The following is a 22,909-nucleotide window of genomic DNA, read 5'->3' as shown; positions in this document are numbered from 1 at the left end:
TTTGGAATTTGACGAGTTGCATTTAAGGAGTATTGAGGAGTTCTTAGAATTTGATGGTAACATTCGACTTTGGGTAAACTGTGAATTAAATGGAGTAAATCGATCGTTTGATTATTCTCGCGAACTTGATACGCACTGCATTTAGGAGCAAGAGTTTTATTAAAAATATATTTCACTACAAACCGTGTTGTTCAATTTCGGTATTCGGTTACCTGGTATTTTTGCTAATATCGTTCTGAAAACATTCGAGCGGATATTACCTTTATCGAAACAAAAACTATTTTCTTATTCGCCATAACAGGCTCGGATTTTTATTAATTTCTCGTTCAATTTATTTAGCAAACTGGCAACACGCGCTGGGTAATTGCTCGGCTTCGAGAGTCCAACGTAATATTAAACGTTTATTCCATCAGACATGCAAACAAAATTTATTTAAGGGCGCAATCTCGTTGTCATCGATAACATTTCGTATTCGTGTGCCCGGATTAATTTTTTAAATTTCACGTTTCACCCTCGCTGTTTACGTCGAACAACCGAATACATTTAATTATCAATCGCGTATAATTTCATCGATATTATACGTACATTAACCCACCAATTTACGATACAATTACTTTTCCTCTGTATTAACGCTATTTAAAGAACGAACTACAAAGATCCAATCTCCTCGAACATTTAGCTGGAACGAGTTTCACACCCACCCGTACGCCCGAACATTTCTCTGTCATTCTGTCTCTCGGAAATGCACAGGAATCTCGCAAACACTCACGGAATCCCGACTTCCAAACGTAAAAGTTCCACTCGACGTTTAAAAACCCTTTCTCGGTTCAACGCGAGACATTTTACCGAAACGCCTGCACGCTGCAGCTCTCTTACTTACGAATTACCTAATTACGTAGACGACGATTCCGCGCAAATACACTTTTATCGAAGAGCTAATCCCCCGTGCATCGCCCGAAGCGATGGCTCTTCGCCGCAAAGTTGAAGAACGAATCGCCTGCAAGGCGACTTCCACGCTCCCGTGCTACCCATTGTGTCGGCAACAATCGCTCTAATACACAGCGTGCGCTACGTACGTTCACCGCGAGAAGGAGGCAAATTAACGAGACAGCGAGAAGATGGAAGAGACGGCAACTCGCGCGTGATCACGAGGGTCCTCGCGTGCGCATACGTGCACGTGAAATTCTAGCCAGAATTACTTCGTCTCCACGAGCATAATTGCTCGGCGAACGCAGGAGCGTCGCGCTGAATGCTAAAAAGAATCAGTTGGCGAACGTTTGATTTCTTCGACCATTTGCATGCCAAATGCGCCGGTTATTCCTAGCTGGATTATTCGCGAGTCTTTTGATCAACCCTTTGCGCAGCGAGAACCGTCGTTAAGGGCGGATTTATTCGATCAGAATGATACATCTGGTACGGTCTAATAGGAAATATGTGGAGTTGGAAATTATCGTTGAAATTTTAAATAAGCATCGGTCACACGGAATGCTCAACTCCGTATACTCCAGAGGCCGATGCTTCTAACTGCGATTTATCTTAATATAACGATAAATGTTTTAGTGGATCGGCTGCATTGCATCGTCGATCCTCGTGGAGCTAATAACAAAATTCGTCTCAAATGGTAGGTTTTAGGACAATAGGGGAATCGTTATAATTTTTCTGACAGCCTCGAGACCATAGTGGGCTTACTACTCGTTTAGCAAGTTACGATTTAAACTCGAACGTATTAAAGTTTGTTCTGTCACATCGTTGTGTGAATTTCTGAAAGAAAGACATCGGGAAGGTGACTAGCGTAATCCTGCGACGTAATCCTTTACACCGACACTAAGAGCTGGTTAGATGAGTATTAAGTATGGCGATGGACTCGCGAGTGTCCTAGCGGAATTCCGCTTGCCGCAAACGGGAAGAGGCGGAGAAGCAGCGACTGGAATCCGTGTAAAATCGATCGCGTTGAGGGTATAATGGGGGCGAACCACTCCGTCCGGAATGGAGCAGATTATTCTTGTTTACAGGGCCACCGCTTTTACGCGGCCGCCATACGAATTACGATGATGCTAGTAACGATGCCACCGCCTTCCGGCGGTATCAAAGATTTTTCAAGATTCTTAGCTCGTTGGGAAGTCGAGCGAGGATGGCTGTACGCTTAAAAGTCTCTCCTCTAGTCGATTGAAATTTATGGGCCGAGTTTTTAGCCAAGGAATCTCGAATTAGAGGATTACTCGTCTGACTTGCTCCGACCAAAGACCTGTTGAAGTATTCGATCGCCCTGCTTTGTTCGAACCAATGTTACGTCGAAAGTAAAATTCGTATTTGCACGATCCTTGGAAAACCGTGATCGTTGCCGAACCGACAAAAAGTATTCCTGCTTTTTCGTGTCTACTCATCTATTCACTAGAATTATATAGAGCATGTTGGTCATTGAAGTAAGTCTTTTTGCAAAATGTAGAATGACAATCGTGTTCATCTGGCGCGATAATATGCTGACGAAACAGTACAATTGCACGAGTAGAAAGCAGATTAATTAACGCGACGGATTCGATTCCCACGGGATTCGAAGAAAGGAAAAGGAAGTTGGATACTGTTCTTGTAAGTCCGAGAAAGTTAAGTCCTGGAAATAATATTACCAGACGAGTTATCTTCGGGTCGAAACGCTGGAAAGGAAGTTCCCGTTGTCCCTGGCGAGAAATTAACGAATTTATCCGCGTTCGACGGAATTCATCGGTGTACTGCTTTTCGTCGTAACAGGTTGCAAAGGAAAACGGTTCTATCTGCCTGGTCCCGAACGACTCGCGCAATTCCGGCGTCTAAGTATTAAGCAAGTAAGCCTGTTCCCAACCGTTTTACCCCGCAGGCATTCGTATCGGAGAATTCTCTTGCGGAAAAGTCCCCTTTGGCCAGCCAGCAGTATTCAGTGATGCAGGTATTCGAGCACGGAAGACGGGAGGATAGGAAATTCCAAAGCTCGTTCCGGCTTCGTTCTTTTAACGCGTCGCGTGGGATCGCGCGTCTGTGAAATCGCGAAAGGAATTCCAGATCATCGCGTGTCTAGGCGAATCCCTTTTGCCGCTCCTTTACAAATCCTTCGAATTTATTCCCACAATCAAATATTAAATTTCATCGATCTACCTACGCGTTTCCAATTTCCAGTGTATTTAGAACGTAATGGGAAAAATGCCTCGATGTCTGACGGGTGACGCGTAAATAATTGCCAAGATATTTCTCGCGAAATCAGTAGCAATATTTGTGAAAAATCCTACGATGCGAAGTTAAACGTCCCTTTCAGCTGTCCAGTCGATATCGTTTATCGCGTAGGATGAGCCGAAAAGTAGGATACGTTCCCGATCCATGTTTACCGTGTGTGTGAAATTTTTGTAATTGCCAATTTATAGATACATTCGTGCAATTCGTTTAATTTACAGGTTCGTTCGAGGTGAAAACAGTCGGTGCTTTCGAGTCATTAATTTCGCAAGTAAAACTACGGATCGTATCTTCATTATCGCGTTGCATCGAGCAATTAATTGCAATAACCTCGCTAATAAACCCGATAAACGAACTTCCACTTACATAAATTAGTCGATGTAACTTATTCAATCAATAATCCAATTTATCGGCAATTGTGCTGGACGAAATTTCTGCTAATAAGACCAAAGACAGTTAGGTTAACATTAACCAAATAATTTCCATCGGATCTGCTTGTTCATCGAATCGCTTTTACGCTTCGAACGTCAACCTAACCGAGAATCGCCCGTAACTTGACCGCTTCTAAGCGTGACTTTTAGGCTAATGGCTTCCAGCTTTAGGCAACTCTGATTGACAACTGATTGCTAACTAACTGACTAACAAACTGACCACCAACTTGCCAAGGAATCACGGCCTGCCTTTCACCGTTTCCCTTAGCACGACTTTCCCAGTGCCGCGACACTGTTCGCCCTTTGTTCTGCGGTGAACGGAAGTTGGAAACAATGCCGAGTTTCACGCAGTTTCTGGCTTCCCAGTTAGATTCGCCGATTCCCGGCCACCATTAAACAAAACGTTTTTATTCTACGCTTGGGAAATTGTAAGTTTTACAAATTCCGCAAACTTGTAAACTTTAAGCGATAAATTCTACCTCTTTTTTTCCCGTAGAGTCATCTTCGCTTGTTGAACAGAAGGAAGATAGAGGATCCGTAATCTTTTCCCCTCGCGATTAAATTTCTATGCGTTCGTTTTACCGCAGTTTATCCCAATTAATTCCCTAAGCGGTAATTAAATCTCAAAGTCGAGATAAGCGCTCGAGTATGTTTTCTTTTCTTTTCTTTTTTTTCTTTTTTTTTTTAAGTGTTTTAACCGTTTGTATCGGTATTAGGAAACTGACCATCTTGGATCGACATTTTGGTTTGAACAAAGCCATCCAATTAACCGCAATATGTCGGTCAGGTCTCGCAAGGTGAAACCAATCGGTGGCATATAATATAATATAACAGACGGCGTGGCGATACACGCGTCGGCCGCATGCGGTAACGAACAATGTCTCGGAGGGCCACGTTGTCTCATTAATCAGGGCAATCTCTCGGCACAATATTGAAAATTCCATTGTAGAGCCGTGCGGCGTCGCGCAGCCTCGGTCGACGACGCGACGCGATTTCAAGTATTTGCAAAAGGAGCAACCGGATATCCCTCGTCTCTGGCCTTTTCGTGCCGCTAGAGAGGCACTCGAATACCTGCACATACACATACACACACACACACATCGATGTGTACGCGTAGACGCATCGGTGTACCGTCTCCTTTGTTCGCATCTCTTCTTATCCTCTTCCCTTTATTCCTAACGCCCTTTGCTCGTCTTGGAACGCAGAACGAAAGACGCTATCTACGTGTAGCCTTCTCTTTCACCAACCTTCGAGACTCGCTCGTCGCTCATAATGGGTCACTCTTGGAACGACGTAATTGCTATCAATTTATATCGAGAGCGTAGAAAGAGCGCTAGGAAGATACAGGTGCCAACAGCCGGCTCCTGATAATCCTTTAAACGCGACTCAAAGATCGATGAAACGCTGACCGGTCTTTCGTTCGCCGAGCGAAACAGCCAGCTACGGAGCCGGCCAGTCTGCAGGGATTCGATTTGTCAACGACCGCTGCCAACGAACGGCTATTAATTACGGCATAATGCGACTAGAATGGATCGGTACGAGTGCAGTATCGTTTTTAGAAATGTAATATTCTAGCGATCAGAGAAGCTGATTATTCTTTGAGCTGCAACGATGGAAGAAAGGGAGGTTGAGTGCGCGCGGTTGACGAGTGATTAGCGAGTTATACCTTTTGTGGCAACAGCTTTATGCGTAATATAACCAGTAGTAATGCCAACTGTCTGACTAGTAAATTTTAGATTTCGCGAACATTATAGGTTATTATGTAGCAACAATTCGCCGAACTTCCTCGATAATAACGTGGCAATGTTGCAAAGCAATTAGGAACTCGGTGTAACAATTGTGGGATTTGCGACAATCTCCTTAGAGCTGGCTGGAAACGCTCTGACAATTCAAAAGCTTGTAAAACGATACGCAACGCACCGTGCAAAGCTTATGTCGTTCGTTCCGCTCCAATTATCAAAAGCGCAATGCATTTGCACGTGACGAACGAAGAGAATGGCGACGGGCGCCTCTCGACATCGCATCGGAAACGTACACGGTATCCGTAATTCCGGGGTCTGACGTGGCACACAGGCGTCGCTGATATTTCCATCGCGCGACAGAAGGAGTATACATTAAACGTGTGTTATGCAAATTTTTCGACCCATTAAACGTCCGTTTCGTCGTCGCCGCCGCCGTCGCTCCTCCGCCGTCCCATCATTTCGCATCTCTCCATTAGTTACAGGGGCCTGGAATGGCGTCGCACGAGCACGTCCGATAACGCGACCATTACGCTCTCTCGTAATATTTCCTCGTGTCCTGTATCGTCCTATCGTGCCGATTATTATCGGATCCAACCGCGTCGTGTCATACATTTTTCGCCGTTTTCGGCAAGCGTCCTCGCGAAGACGGATTTCGCTGCTCAATATGCACTGTACTGCACTGTACTGTAATAACGCGAGAGAATTGATTCGCGAGGCTTTCTAGATCGATCGATATCGCACACAGATGAGATCGTTTGTCATAATCGAAGGAGATAAAAGCAAGAGAGGAAATGGATCGTAATTGGTTAAATTTAGCAGATTGTTAGCGAGCTATTATTTCTCGTGATAACGCGGATGATTCGTTGAAGCGGTAATGATCGAATTACTTTGAAACTATATTTAAAAATTATCCATCTTCTCGTTTGAAATTTTCCATATAACCTATCTTTCTACGCTCTGACCTACATTTCTAGCGCAACGCTGGCAAACTTTTTTCCAACAAATAGATTGCACGTTTATATCTTTCGTAGTTTCACAGATTTAACGGAGCATACTGCATATAAATATATTAGTTTCGTTCTTTCGTCTCTCGTGCTGGTTCTGCATATAGAAACCGTATGGCATACGTGGTTCTCGTCAATTAAACGAATTACCCATTTCTGGGACGAAATGATTTATCACTTTACACGGGTCTAATAAATTTCCCGTTAATTCTCGCGCAGAAACGTTTCTGTGGTAGCAAAAAAGAAACGCGAACCCGATGCTCCCCCGACCATTCTCGCGCTCTCTGTCTCTTCTCGCCCTTTTTATTTTTCATTTTCCGTCTTCCGTTCGGTGGTTTTTTCGACGCCGGCATAAAATCGTTCGACGAATTTGCAAACGAAAGAAAGAAACGATGATCGTTTCGGAGCTCTTTTAACGGGATAGATATGGCCGCCTTTGCATCACGACGAACCGCTACCAGCCAGCCGCAGGATCGTTCTCTTGAAACAATTGAGCCTCTCTTAATTTATCACCTCGCCAGAATGCAACGAATTCCACGGGAAATAAATTATCGTAGATGGCCGGGGCCCGGGAATTCGGCAAGGCAAGTAATTCACCGACGAATTTGTTCTGCCGCTATCTAACCCCTGGTTCCATCTTGGTTCCTACTTTGCCTTCTCGTCGGGTTGCCACACACTCCGAGAAAATAACGTGCTCGCGTTAAATCATACTTATAACTACGATACTCTTTAACAGCGTTCCTTAATCTTGCTCCTGCAATCTGCGGGAAATAAAATACATCGGGAGAATAAATAAAATATTAAGCCAACCGTGGAATTTCGTTTGGAGCTGTTGGCTATGACGTATCGCGTCGTATTTACGTCCACTGAAATTATATAAAATTTCCTACTTTAAGAGATATCTTTTCTAGTCACACCAATGTTTCGTATTTCCTGACATCCGAGAGATAACGATATGCAACGGATATTGTTCCAATTTGAGCGAAACAATTCGGGTTGGGAAGGATTATATTGGGTTGGCAACTAAATTACCATCTAATGACAGAATCCGCGATCACTTGGTTGCCAATCCAATAGAACGAGAAGAGTATCGGTTAAATGGAGTTTGTTTCCGATTTTTGGAATGAAATTTCGAGGGTGGGAGGTCGGCGTGCTCGATAAGGAAAATGATGATAAATAAGAATAAAGCGTCGGGGTATGATATTATTTGAAAAAGGAGAATCTGGGTCAAGGGGATGAGCGTAAAGTATTATAGAGAAAGTTATAAGTTAAGCTTATTACTCTACAGTATAATGTAATCCTTAATTGCAAAATGTACCTTGTTACACTTTATCGGCTTCTTAATCAGCTTTCCCTCGATGTTCCGTATACTTATCGTCCGAAGATTCTTTAGTTTGCTATCACGCTTAATCACTTTAAATTGTATTATGTGTATCGATATAACGGACGATTGTATAGAAGCTGGAGGAAGTGCATGAAAAATGTTTTCGTGACTTTCTTTCCACAAGTCGAACGGGTATCTATTAGGTTGTCCGAAATGTTTCTTTCGTTTCATAATAGACGAACAACGATTTCTGTTTTATATTATTTTATTGAATTAGGTATGATCCATTTCGTTCTATTTCTATTATTACGTTTGTGTATAATTCAATAAAATAATGTAAAACGAAAAACATTGTGCGTCTATTATTTCCTCATAAAACGAAAGGAACTTTTCCGACAACCTAATAGATTGCAAAATAGTTAAATAAAATAGTTGAGAAACTTGAAAAGTTTGAAAAAGGATTGTGGAGCATCGATGAAACGAAACGTATTCCGTGCCAATTAAACCAACTCTGATCCTCAAACCGTCAAACTTGAAAATGGCAGGAACAATGGAAACAGCAGGAAAACTCGACACAGATTGGCACCAACGTATTAAGAAAAAAAGAACCACGTATATACGAGATATTTCATCTTTGCGCAGATGTTTCATTACAAAGTTACAACGAAAATACCAAAATTATGTAGTACCAAAATAGTCTAGAACAAAGACAAGAAAGGATGTTTTATTTGAAATTAAGTTTAGTTTTATTTTAACAAGCAATACCCAATACAAAAAACCGATTACAATATCTTCGTACGTCTTATTCTAACACTTGACTCCCAACTACTGTCTTCTCAGGTCAAAAAATGCTGACCCTCAACCCTCGCATCCTTCTGCCACTCCTTTACTCATTTAGCTTTGACGTTACCAAGGCATACACTGTTACTTACACTCTCTCTTTCTCTTTCTCTCTTCCCCAGCACTCTTACGATTCTCAGTTTATACCTTAAATTTACAACTTGTACTATCCCGAGAAACTCGAACTTAAATATATAATAGAACGAGCGTATACCCCCCTTTTTTTTTTTGATATTACAATTGTAATATCGCTATGGAATATATTGTAATTATATCCTGATATTTGTGATTGAATGATGGTTTATTTACAATGAATGGATTGTACAGATGTAGACAGGAAAACGATGGTTGTTTAATATGGACTAATCGCAATAACGCGCTACAATCTAGACAATTCTCGCCACAACGGATCCAACGTTCTCTCTCACGCGGACCACACTCTCTCGGCAACGCTAGCAACACTATCTCGACAACTATCTCCGACTTCTCGACTAACAACTGACTGCTCTCGCATACCTTTTGTCTTTCCGTAGACCCACCGCGCACGTGTTCCGCGACCGCTCGTGGCCAAAGCCACGGAGGCCCTTTTTACAAAACTATACGATAGAAGAACGGGTGGTCGTGTTTACCGAAGTTTTCAGTCGGCGTATGGTCCGTATTTCTTTCAAATACAAAATTCACATCGTTTCCATGCGGATCTAAGCGAGAAGCTAAGGGTTATCTTTGCTGTAACTTTCTAACAAAGCGTCTGCGACTCTACGTTTAACACGCGGTTCTTATTTTCAATCGTAGAACATACCGATACCGTTTGGCGGAACAAAATGGAACATCCTGTGGATGATTATAACGAGTTACGCGTAATTATTCTTCTATCCGAATGAAAATCGATATGAATTTTATCGAGAATACCTATACGCGTATCGTTGGTAACATTAAACCAAGGGAATAAAAAATTCGTCGTTTTGACGGGTTTGATAATTTCAAAGCAGAAACGTCGAAGCTTCTATACTACGTAACATTCAAGAATTTCAATATACAAAATCTTCACGCGGAATTTTTTCAAACAACTATCCCGAGGAAGGATGTTCTTAGCTTCGGTCGAAGATGAAACGTTATCAGCCAGTCATCGAGTCAACGAATCGAGTCCTTTAAGCCTGACTAGCGAAGCGACAAGATCTACGGTATTACAACTGATCCGCTTATCATTCCCGGATCTCCCTTCCTCCGTACTCTCTCCGGGCTTCGTTTCTAGATCCGAAGGTTCTATTCTATTCGCACTTTAGCCTCTTCATTCCTATTTGTTCTCTCGTTCATAATGCGCGCGAACGAACGGAACGGAGCAATGCACAAGAGACTGACGGGCAGAGAGAGAGAGAGAGAGAGAGAGAGCATAGTGACGAGGGGAATAAGAGAAGGAAAAAAGAAGAGAAAGAGACTCGCCTCTCGGCCGTAAAAGGTTTATTGGAAAAATGAAATGACGTCGGGCAATCACGACTCATCGCAACGATATAAGCATTTTATCCTTTCGATAAAGTGTGCTCGCGCAAAGGAAAGACAGAAAGGTAGAACAACTATAGCAGCGTCGCGCGAACGAATTACTCGTAACTTTCGTAATATGTAATATCGCGTCTTAGCGCGTAAGTGTTGTCGCGCGAGCGAATGAAAATCGTGTAATATCGTTAAAGTTTATGCATCGTAGAGGAGGAGGTCACGCGATTCCACGTCAGTCTCCGGTTCCCGCCTTTTCATACCGACGACGAGTCTGCAAATGCTGGAAAGAACGCGCTCAACGATGTCAAAATATCAAAGATCGTACTTTGGCGAAGTGCTTGGATCGGCGATACGGTAAAATTCCTTTAAATTGTTACGGTCACCAGAGAAGTTAATAATCTGACTGGGAAAATAAAGTAGATATTTGCGCGATACTTGCGAACAAATTGGCGATAAAATTCCGCGAGATTCGACGATGTATTTTTAAGCACGGTGGTCGGTCCGCCTCTAACAAGGCGAAGCGTCGCGTACGTTTCATAATCGCCGTAACAAAACCCAGGGTGGCTTAAACGCCATCGTCATAACGTCGCTGCGCGCATCTAATTTGTATAATACAACCACAGAAGACAGCCGTGCTAGAAGGCCAACGTGCTCGGGCGATGCGACGACGAACGCGTCAAAATCGCGGAAACTGTTGTCAGCGCTGCCGTTGCTGTCCGTCGACATCCCCGATGACACGTAATTTCTGAGGCCGATTTCCGTGCGCCTGTAATTCAATGTAATAAGCCCATCGGCCGGCCCTGATACTGCATGCGATATCGTAACGGGGCCGACACGACGCCTATATCGGCTAAATACGTAGCGTATTTAGCCGCGGCCTACGTGCGCATCCGATTCCGCGGCAAGTAATCGATGGTCCTACACGGTGCGTGACGATTCAATTACGAACCGACGACGCAGACTTGCCGGAATTAACCGTGGATAAAGCCGAATCGAATTGTCACGATCGAGTGTCACGAACAGGTAGCCGAAACAGGCTCACCTGTGCGCAAAGCCCGAGGCGTAGACCGAGGCCGCAACCCGTGACAGCTTTGACAAGGGTATAAATATCTCGCGTGCAAATCCGGCGTGCCGTAAATCTTTAAGTAGTCGAGCGTGGAGAAAATGGCGGGGGCTGCGAAGAAAAGGACGGTGACCAGATTTATCGAATATAACCGGCAACATGGAGCAACGGAACGCATTTATTTCGCGCTGGGGGCCGACACACGCGCAGGATAAGTACGTTCTCGAGGATTTATTCTGCGTGGATATCCATCGATTTCGAAATTATACGACTCGCGCCTGCATGAGCCAACAGGATCGGGAATAAATTCCTGGTTCCGCGGGAGTCGAGCGTGTTTCGCTTGGACTCTGCGATGCGCCAGCGCGATCGTACTTTCTCATGACACCATAATACGTTTTATCGTCCCTGGCGTGACTGTTCCTACCGATCGAAACGTTTCGGCGAAACGATCGCGGAAATCGTGATCGGTAAAGATGGAAAGTGATCGATCCTCTGTCGTGATTTTATTGTCGATACAGCGATTAAATACAGTCGAATAAAATGTACGATCGCGTCGACAGTGGTTGGCCATTTTACTGCATCGATGTTCGCGCTGCTTGAAATATTCTTACGAATAGAAATGGCGAATGCGAAGGAAACGCAAAGATCGAACGAAACCGTTGGAGCATCGAATGATTCTTTGTCATCGAACGGCCGCAAGAAACGGCGAAGATTCCAATGGTAAAGACTTTATCGGTGGACGGCGGATTGTTTTCGAAATTTCAATCGTACTTTTCGAGCATCCGCAGCTTTCGAGCATTCGTCGTACCGCGTTTCTGTGTCCGTGTATCGCATCGTGTTTCGAACTTATTCGATCGAAACGGTCGGGGGAAATGAAAAAGAGGAAAAGAAACGCGCCTCCCCCCCCCCCTTTACTGGTGCATCCTTCGTCGGAACCAGTTCCGATCGGCACCGAGCGTATCTCCTAACCCATAATTTCCAATGCATTCTCTAACCTACTTATTAAATGCCACGAATGCACGTGCGGACCCGCTCTTCCCTCCGCTATAACTTTCCCCATCCTGACTTTTATATCTTCCCAACTGGAATTCCGTGTCTAACTTTTAAATTAGGATAACCATCGTTCTCGAGCCAACAACTACGTCTTGCCGTATGTCGCGAAATAAATAAAGACGAAATATTAAAAGGCAACCGGCGATGAAAAATAACCGACAGTGGGAAATGAGAATTTTATCGTAGTCGATGCGAATTTTCTCCATCGAGTATCTTCGTCAAATATTTTGCGATTCTGTTGCGATCGATAGGTGGACATCCGTTGTATCGCAATTACTCTTACAGTTATTAAATTTACCAAAGTTAATCCACTCGCGGTAGTTGATAGCCGACGATTAATCTTATTTCTTGCGAATTATTTAGACATTTGGAAAGACGGAGTATCAGTGCCATAACTAGTCGTTAATTTATTTCAAATTGGACGCGTAAAATCGGAAATCGATTCTCGAACGATTAACGGCCGGCATCGCAAGCTTCTCAAGACGATATTAACGGAACAGGGGCGAGTAGAATTTTACCGAATAATCAGGCGCCCGTTGGCATACAAACGCGCAATTAACGCGAGCGTACGATCGAGCGCGATACGTGCTACTATTTTGCGGTATAATTGCAACTCGCTCGACGGTTATTTATCCTAGTTTACGTTAACCATACTATACGCAGAAGCAAACAAACCGTTATGCGATTCGCTGGACTAATATTTGATCGTGCACCCATCGAACGGTGTAGTCAGCATTTGCATCGCGAAAGCGCATTTCGTTTCTTGCAATTCATCGTCGCTTGCTCCCATCGATGAAGAACAATCGAGTGATCAGGAAACAGAGAAGCGATCCGACGCTAGTTACCGGTCGGATTTTCGTCTGAACGGACTCGGTCGTCGAAAACGATCGCGTGGATCGAGTGTCTGCAAACGATAAAAGGACGATAATCCGTGAAACGTACGGTTGCATCGCCGTTTTGACGAGCTACCGACAGCAACGTTGTATTTTCAATCGGCCACGCGCGCGCTACCTCGATTGCTCGAAACGCTCTTGCATACTGATAATGCGATATAACTTTGTTCGAATATTTGGAATGTAGTTAATCCGATACTATTTTGATAGAAAGCATTACTGCGGCCTGTGGTATTATGCAACGTTGTTCTGTCCGCGGGCAATATGGAACATCGGTGTAACTTTGTTGGGATATTAATTCAGTTAAAAATAGCATTAAAAACGAAGGACGCGATTCGTGGCACGCAACGTTATTTCAAAATCGTCCGCGTTCTTCTTGATGTCCATCCGTGGAGCATTTTATTTCAAGCGAAAAGAGGAAAACGAAAATAGAATGATTAAAGTCTCGTGTAAAATAATTCGCTAGGACCGTGAAGGAAAGCTGAAGTTATACGGAACTACATCGCCTGTTGGATTAAAATAATCAACCCATCGGCTCCGTCCGTTTTCATATTGCCGCGAACGTACGCTATTATCGAGATCACCAGTGAAAACGCTGGCGGAACAAAAGCGTATTTTCGTAAGAGCGTTCCACCGTGCCGGCAAATAAGCTGTCAAATAAAACTCAAATACCCGATACGACGCGCGCCGATCGCGCAACGGAGCTGCATAAAGGAGATCAAAAGCTGCCGTGACACTTCCGGCCCTTGCGTTCGCCGTAAACGCGAACAGCTCGCGAAACCGTGCTTTCGCGGTCGAATTCCAACCGGATCGACCGTCTTCGCTGTACGTATTTTATCGCGCGTATTCCTGTGGAAACGGGCGACGACCGCGCGGAATTCGTCGCGTATGTCTCGCGACACGAAAAGCTTGTCGAAACTTTGTCCGAAATTTCCGCTGGTATTCTTGAATCGGTCGACGCTTGGATCGATACAAATTTCCTCTATTTGTAAAACGTAAAGCGCACGAATGAAACGTAGGTGGACGCGAGCAGCCTCGTCCTTTAAAGTCCCTTCCCATTTGACGCGACCGCGTTGCTTTAATTAAATTCCCGTCGATCTCGCGCGTTTCTCGTGCGGCCAAGTCGGAATTCTCATTCTCCGCGGCTGTGGGGGAAAAACGGCGACCAGAAAGGTTGGGTCGAAGAAGGAAGCCGAAGGATACTCGTTGGAAACGCGGTACAAAGGATATTCACGCTTCGAAAATGTACGTACGCGATAACGCGGCAATGTGTGTGCTGGTTACGTGCTTGTGCACGTGCGTAGTATCCGTATCGACGTACAACAATTCCACGAACTCGATTAAATGCAACGGAATGGAGATTAGAGACTAAGGTAGGATAAGATACAAATGTAAGTACGGTCAACGTGGAATAAGGATCGCTGCGGTCTTGGATATTATCGACATTCTAGAGGTGTACAAGATCGAGGATGTCTCATGCATCTTGGAATTCTAGGGTTTCAGCAGTGTCGGGGGATACGTTACACTGGGAACCATCGAAGCAAGAAAACTTGCAGGCATACAGATTCTCTTGCTGCGGAGTAATTGCTCGAACTATGTATACGTACAGCGGGACTGTAGAAGTTGAGGGTGAATTTGCAATTTATCGCGGTAAAATTTTCATGGTAAAAAGTTTGAAATAAAAATAGTTCCGTGCAAATGGTTTCGTATTTCCTCGTACGAACAATTACACGTAAAAGCTTCGTCCTTTGCGTTCTCATGAAAAATCCAATCGAGTAAATTTGATCGGTTTAATAACCACGGCGATCCAGCCCTTCTATCGGCGGTATCCAACTATCGTCGGTTTTTACAGCGAAACTTTTTCCTCCCCCGGTGGCGGACAATCGTCGGATCGTCAATGAAGTGAACCAAAGAGGAACCGGAGGAGCAGCTTGTCGACGAGAGAACGGCACCGCTCAAATATCGCAATATCCGGCCATATCTGATCGAAGTTTCTATTTTCCCAAAGTCGCGCTCCATCAAAGTTTCGTCGAGCGTACATCGCGAACGAGAGAGAGAGAGAGAGAGAGAGAGAGAGAAAGGGAGCTGGAGATGGCGAGGGTGGCCGAGACGAAGAGAAGTTTGTAGGTCAACGGTGTAATAGACCGCACGGAGATAGGAGGACAGAAGAAACGCGAGATCGGAGGAAAGCAGAAGAATCGGTTTCGGAGCGTGACTGTAAATTAGAATCCTCGTGCCATAAAGTAAGAAAGGCTGGGGTGGCAATGGTTTGGCCACGGGTTGATACAGAAAATGCCGCTGGTCGAACAGAAAGGGGCAACGACGGCGGTTGTCTGGCAGCGAGCAGGACGAGCCAGGGGGTTAGGTTGGGTCTCGCTCTAACGGCACAGATTGTTAGTGGACATTCAGAACTTTCCACTCGTGACTATTGCTTCCCCCTTGGAAGTTTTCTCGATGTTTTCGAGCCGGCGTCGCGATGGGAACCACCTCGAACCTCTTTCTTTCCTTTCCAACTGATATATAGCCGCCTTCCTCTTCGACCCGTAGCCTCTGATCGCGCTATCGAATCGCAGTACCTCGTGCACCTCCTATTGATTTCTGGATTCTTCCAATGTTCCATCTAACCAACGGTAACTAGGACCTTTCGTTTATCCGGAATTCCGATAATAATCGATCGCGATAGTTTGTCCGTAAGTAATTCGACTTTTTTCCTACAACCGCGATTTGCGTATTTTTATTCGATCGATGGATCCTGTTTTTGTCTCACAGCCGTTTACGCGCTGTTTGATTTTTCGAGCCAAGTAGACACGTGATGCAAGTTTAAACGTGGAATAATTAGTCATTCATTTGCCCCCCTTTTCATCTCCCCAGCGCTGCGTTTCTGTTTCTTTATACAATTTCCCGAATCTATGAAAAAGTTATTAATTATACGAGTACGTCTTCCAATTTTCCACCCTACTTGCCCGTTAAAGCAACGAAGAACGTCGAGATTCTTCCAATTAAAAGTTGTACAATTTTGAACAACTCCGACGACACCTGGCTGATTTTTTACTCGCCCGCGCTCTCTCGTATTGCCCGGTGTTTTTCATTAAAAACTGTAGTACAACAGTTGAGAATCGAACGCATCGATGGCGCAAACATTCCGCCCAGCCAATAGAACATAACAAATTTAATTAAACGCGCAACTGCATCGCACAGATTCGAGAAAAAATGAGGCAATTCAAGAGCCAGAATGCTGCGAAGGTCCGAATTTTCCACTACGTAATTATTCGCCAAACTTTCTCTATATGATTTAGCAATTTATAGGATCGTTGCTGGGATCAGGGTGTTATTAAATTTTGCGTTACGCGAGGTGAAATTAGACGTAATTCCGTGGGAAAGTATACGTAATGAAGCGGTTGAACGAGGATCGAGAAACGTGGCACATCGTCGTGCATCTCGAGCAGAAAACACGCTCGGTGAACGGTTAATTCCAGTGTCAATAAAGCAGAATCATCCAATTACAGACGCCGCTCGGGCAGCATCGTCGACCGGCATGGTCGATTTCTAAATCGGAAAGTAGGAATACAAGTTGGGCGAGGAAAGGAGAAGGAAAAGTGGAAAGGAGGAGAACCGGGCGGAAAAGAGTTCGAGGGCGGCTAATGCCAAAATTAAAGCCAATGAACCGATTCGCAGGGGGAACGAAAACAGTTCGATAAGGTCGCTTTTCTGCTGGGAAACTTCCCGTGATCTTTTAATTAAAGTCGGATCGATATTGCTCGATATGGCGAGGATCACATAGGGGAAAGAGATTGTATCGTTAACTTTTCAGATATCGCGGTTGCTTTGATAAATACGTGCGGAATCTTGCGATAAATATTCTTAAACGGTCGCAAAATATACCCTTAGCCTTGTGAATATGGTTTCTGAATACGAGATATTTCTATATGCGAAACGAGAGACGAGAAAGAAAGAGGAGAAAGGAACGCGAAAGAGAGAACAATTACCCTTGTGCCGTTTAACAGAATTATGTGCTAAAATTAGCCAGATGTTAAAAACGGAGGAAGGAAGTTTAATGTCGGCGCGATTAACGCGAAATTGAAGAGATTCCGAACTGCAATTTTTTCGACTGCTCGTCCAATGGTTTGATCCAGAGACTCGCAAAAAATTATCGCGAGACAACTGCGCCGTCGACATAATTAAACGTTTATATTTATATATATATATATGTATATATATATATTAAACGGCGAGAACAAGCGAATACATACGCACGCTGATCGCGATACAGAACGATCTCTCAGCTGAACGAGATAATTACGATACAACGAAGCGTTGCTCGTACTGGGAGAAACGAGGAGGGAAGAAAAAGTGGAGACACAGATCGACTAAACGACGGAGATGGAAACGAATATTAACAACCGGTGCACCCTGTACACAATATTAATGTACTCGGTCGCGAACGACATAGAAATACGTCAAAGAGAGCCGCGCATAAATGCACTCGAAATCAAAGGGACGAATCCGAGAATGGAAAATCGCTACACAATAACGTCTATCAGCGGGAAACGAGATGCCGTACAAGCGTAATTGATTGCAACGAAAGCTGAAAAACGGCGTGGCACGGCGCGCTCAATCACATTCAATTAAATATTTCCGTCGATGAGACGGTCGAGCGAGTCGGAAGAGGCGTGCATGCTCGAGAGGTCAAAAGTGATCGGCCGATGGATCCCAATTAAGTTCCCATAAAAGATTCCATCGTACCTCGAGGATTTCCAGGCTCTTCAATCCAGCGGAGGCTGCCTTCGAACGAACTTGGCCGCTAATTGTAAGTTGGCTCGTTATCGCGGATTTCGTGGATCGTCGAAGCGACACGACACCAATGACACGGCATGTGCGACCAAACACGTGGCTTCCTTTCCTCCTTCCGATTCAAAGATCGTCCCCTGTGTTTCGTTGAAGGTGTTGAGAATTGTGGATCTTAACCCTTTCGCTTCGAGCGCCGCTTATAGGCGGCGACCACGCGACCACTTTTGAGTCCGACAACCCATATATCCGGCATGCAAATGACGCATATACGAGTGCTATCTATAGTCGATAATATATTTTCTCGTTATCGGCAGAACATTTTCTGTTGATTTCATTGACATATTGGATTAATCGCTTCTTAAAGTTACTCTGTGTTGAAACAGCATCAAAACGTTTCACGCAATATATTTCAAACGTCCAAACGATCCTTTACTGTTTCATGCCAAAAAAGTCTATTAAACCCATTGGCAGTGAAACGGTACTTCATATACGGGTTTTACAAGAATTATTGTTATTTAAGACTTAGGAAAACCTATGTACAGCAACCACGCACACTGTGCGTATTTCTGGCGCGCGTTTCCGTTCAGCGACTGGACTGCCGAAGCGAAAGGGTTAATCGCCGAAATAAATATGTAGGAACACTTAGATTACACTTAGAATCGATATCAAAACAGTTTCAGATTTATTTAATATGTGATTTACAAGATATTCGTCGATACACATTTGCACCTGTCTCAGCACTCTCTCTGTCTCACCATCTTCTTTACCACACTACCAACGGAACAGTTGCATTCGTCTGTTTTACGAGACGCTGTGCACGCACGTACTCCCGCATGCTCATAATCATACATGCGTGTCGCTACTACGCGGCTAATCCAGTGTAGCACACAAAATTACACATATCTCGATAGAAGGCAAAAAGTTGTACAGGTACAGGGGAATGGTTTCTTTTGAGGAAGAATAAGGAGCGAAAAGGGAGGCCCGAACGTTATGCAAATCTTGGGCAGAGATAGTAAAACGGAGACGTAAAGACCCGTTTGGTTCCTTATTCTTAAGGCCGGCAACTCTCATAAATTCGACCTCGTCCACTATCAACGAGATACCTGCCTCTTACGCTGCGTTTTCCTTCGTATCTGTTTTACGCGAGCCATTGTCAGTCAGCCCTAGCGTATAACCTTTAACCTTTACCCTCCTTGTTTCTCTGCGTCGCGCCACGTTGTCCGCTACGAAAATGTATCCTATATACGACTGGAATATCGCGTCAGGTATAGGTCCAAGACGTGGGTAGGAATATTGTAAAAACCTGTCGCGTTTCCATATCTTTTTGAAAGAACAGCAGGCTGCCCTATTAAATTTACTCGTCACGTTTTTTATCACGTACGATATTACAAAAATTCTTTCATCCATATCTTCTATCCTCTGTTTTCCTTTAACAGTTTTCCTTCGATTCGTCGTTGAACACTGTCGATACGCGTTCATTGAAAATCTCGCGCAAACAAACGATCGATACACCGCCGATATCGTTGGCCGGCAAACGATCGGGGCCCGGAAGTATGCGACATTCGATTATCGCGTTATTCAAATACCCAACTAAATCCATTAATGTTCGCGCTAATTAATTTATACTTCCGCCGCGGTTTAAGCTTTTAATAATTTATCCGATGCTGATTCACGACGATAATGCAAGTTTGGTAACGTATGGATGGTCCACGCACCGCCCCCCTTCCCGTCCGTCCACTCTACTACCCTGGTCCTCCGTAATTTTCATCGGGATTTTCCTCGTGCAAACATTTAAGTAACCTAATTGATGAAACTGATGCCAGAAGGCCGGGAGAGCGTTGCGAGCCGGGATAATGCGAGCTCTAAATCGGCCGTCGAGAAAAATGGCGTTTGAAAAATGGCCACTGTGAAATCGCAGAACGATACAAACGATCGAGGGATAATATTTCTCGCGTCGCTAGTGGATTATCGCAGTTGCAGCGTCGATGGAATTCCTTTAATCTTACATATGTACGTAAATAAGATTTTCGAATGTCATAAATCGACCTTTGTACGAATAAACGATCCGCAGCTGCTTTTTAAAGAGAAGAACGACAAAATATTAGAGTGGAAATTCACGTGTCATTCGAATAGACATTTTCTCGATAATATTTCCTTCGCGAACGTTCCGTAGCATTCTTCTAATTGAATCGAGCGACTCGTTGCATAAATTGTTTTGCACGTGCAATGGCGATAAAGCGTGAATATTTCGCGAGAGACGCCCGCGAAAAATTAGTCGAACGCATCATACAAATATTTAAATGTTCAACGGCAGCTGTCAATAACGTATTTATTTGATAATATTTACGGTTTTCCACTACGTCCTTATGCACACGTACGCGTTCTACGTGATTTCGGTTTTTATTATAAAATCAATCATAAATATCGTCCTTGATAAAATATTGGATCTTCGCCAACCAATGGAATTCGTTCAGCTCTGCGAACGCATCTTTGTACGGCGGATAAAGCTGACTCTTCACTTTGACTGAAATAATTACGCGGTTTCCAAGAATCCTTCGTCGTCCTTCGCCTTTTCCAGCGATTGTTTGCCCTGCTTTAAACAACGTACGTCCAACCGAGCAAATATATCAAGGATTTCCCGAAACGTTTCCAATTACCGATCCTCCCAATCCTTTACGTTCGACCGTAATAAATTATCTTTGGTTTTACATAGAAAAACGGGATTGCATAGTAGTTCTACGCGTAAATTAGATCACGAACAAATATACTTGAGGTGGTGTTAGATGTAAGTGCCCAAGAAATACTCTCGATGTTCAACAATAAAGGTTTATTTAAACATTAACAATCAACGATTAACGATCAACGATTAACAATCACGCTTCTCGAATGTGTTTGCTTCGCTGTTACGCTAGACCCTTCGGCACTTCGCTGTTCGAAACGGAATGAATCTTTTCTTTTTCTTTTTTTTTTTTTCAATGTCCCCACTATCCACGCGTTTGTTAGGCGTCCACGACCGTTGCCACGCACGCCTTCTTCTCGAACATTCGGCGGAAGAACCGTTGGGACATTGATGGCTCATTAGGCACTTCGCTTCGGCGTCGTCGCGTGCCGCCACATATTAAAAAGATAATTCTTAAACGTGCATTTCGTTTCAAATGTAGAACATAGGAAGCGACTTGACAACGCAATATAAGCAGCTTTCTCTCTTAATTCCCCGTACGATTATTCCATTCTACGATTACGCGCGCTCACCGCACATTCCCTAATTTCACGCTCTTTTTCGCCCACTTGGCAAGTACTACGCAGATATTCCTGGAAATCGGTCACGTTCGCGTAAAACCTGGCGCCTCGATGTAACCTTCTTTCATCCTCCAATCTCAATCTCTTGATTCTTCGACGCTTCTCCAACATCGTTAGAGAGATCCGCGTGAAATTTCCACTTCGACGGTAGATACATTCGCTCCGAAGCGATCGTTGCTTCTGGCACTGGAATATTAAAATTCGCGACAGTTCTTTTAACCTTTGCCCGTGTCCCCGTAGAAGCTAAAAGTCTACGATTCTCAAACTAATTACCGGTGGTCCGCTGCTCTCTGTTGATTACCGTTAAACGCGAAAGAACTCGCGAGCTCAAAGCGACTTTTCGACGCGCGGATTCACGAATCAGAGATGGTAAACTCGAAATTACTGGAAATTTCGAGGCCGCTTTGACGAAAGGACAGTTGCCTTTCGTGGATGCGTGTGCATTCGTGTACCAACGTGTCCGAACGTCGATGCAATTAGGAAACAACTGCGTTGGCGGCCAGCCACCCGGTTCGTTGGATAATTGGTTTCCTCTTACCTCGTTGTCTCGATTGCCGCTCAAACGATGTTCGCGAACTACTAATTGGCACCGCGTGTATTCCCTGCCTATCTTTCCCTGTTTCGTTCTTTTCTTTCCTCTTCCTTCTTTCGTACAGTTGCGCGGCGCGATAGATTAACAAGAACGCTGGTCGAACGACGAGAAAATAGAGAGAGGGAGAGAGAGAGAGAGAGATGGATTGTCTGATCGATTAACTTACCAACGATTGAAGCGATTTCCTTCGTAAAAGCTTCGTGTATATCCGCGAACACGCGCGAGTGATTCAACCGCTAAAGAAAATAACTCGAACTCTGTCCGTGAAATCGACTTCCTTTTTTCTTTGTTTCTTCGATTCTTCGTTTTTTCGCGGGAAAGCTTGGGAAATAGCTAGAGTCGAGAGTCGAAGCGACGAGCAGCCACGCGTTCATTTCTATCCGCTCTTTTTGCCACATGGTCGCAAAGATAGATTTGATAATCACGAACGAAGATAACTCGTGCGAATCTGTTCGCTAACCATAGTTCTTTTATACGTCTGGTATTTCGTCGCGTTCTACGTTTCTCCGCTGCTACAGATAGCTTCTCTATAAACAAATTTCTCCATTACTCGAGGCAAAGGGGAGACAGTATTATTTGATTGCGCGTGAATTCAATAGCCTACAGTTGGACCTCTCGAAAACGAGTTCACGTGGAACGAGCGCAATCAGTTTGGAAAATTCCTCTTTTTCGATAGTAAACCTGCTGCGTTCGGCTCGTACGAATACCACGCGCGCTGCTCCCTATATTAACCCATATTTTCGACGCTGGCAATCGTTCGCTTTTCAATGGCGTTCGCGACCGCCACGGCTGACTTGCAGCACTTTGAAAAAATGTACGCGTTGACGAAAATGCAAGCAAACGCGGCGAGGGTGTCGATAAACGGTCCATTAGTCCGATCGAAAATGGCCATTTGCCGGCCGCGTTGCGTAAAACATAATACGTTGAACGGTGAATTTCGCGAAAAGTTTCCACGCTGGCGCATCGATGGAGCGGCGAGTTGGCGTAATCGCCTGCTGTCTTCGCAAAATACAATGTACCTTGTCGCTATAAATATCCAGCCTAAATATTTGCGCGTCAATATCGGCCGTGATATTTATTAGCCTGTGTAAAAGCCGATGGGCTTGGATTTTACGGAAACGCGGACCGGTTACGGCCGAATGCGCATCTAGCGGGACGCCAGCGAATCTATAGAGAGATGCACGGTAAGA

The 22,909-nt window shown here is 44.3% G+C and overlaps 2 protein-coding genes and 1 long non-coding RNA gene across 4 annotated transcripts in view; 1 reads left to right on the top strand and 2 right to left on the bottom strand.

Annotated features, from left to right (window-relative positions):
- LOC122570046 (28S ribosomal protein S17, mitochondrial) overlaps nt 1-22,909 on the top strand; it is a 260,913-nt gene that overhangs the window by 122,221 nt on the left and 115,783 nt on the right. The window lies entirely within an intron of this gene.
- LOC122570024 (B-cell receptor CD22) overlaps nt 1-22,909 on the bottom strand; it is a 314,194-nt gene that overhangs the window by 186,616 nt on the left and 104,669 nt on the right. The gene's annotated exons all lie outside the window — the stretch shown is intronic.
- Nucleotides 18,577-22,909, bottom strand: part of LOC122570060 — a 28,628-nt gene continuing 24,295 nt past the window's right edge. The window contains exon 3 of the long non-coding RNA XR_006317693.1: nt 18,577-21,313. This is a non-coding gene — a long non-coding RNA (uncharacterized LOC122570060). The remainder of the gene's footprint in view (nt 21,314-22,909) is intronic.

The sequence above is a fragment of the Bombus pyrosoma genome, linkage group LG1 (genome assembly GCF_014825855.1).
Source record: "Bombus pyrosoma isolate SC7728 linkage group LG1, ASM1482585v1, whole genome shotgun sequence".
Lineage (NCBI taxonomy): Eukaryota > Metazoa > Arthropoda > Insecta > Hymenoptera > Apidae > Bombus > Bombus pyrosoma.
The sequence above is the reverse complement of the archived record's forward strand: the minus strand, read 5'-3'. Positions and strand labels throughout refer to the sequence as shown.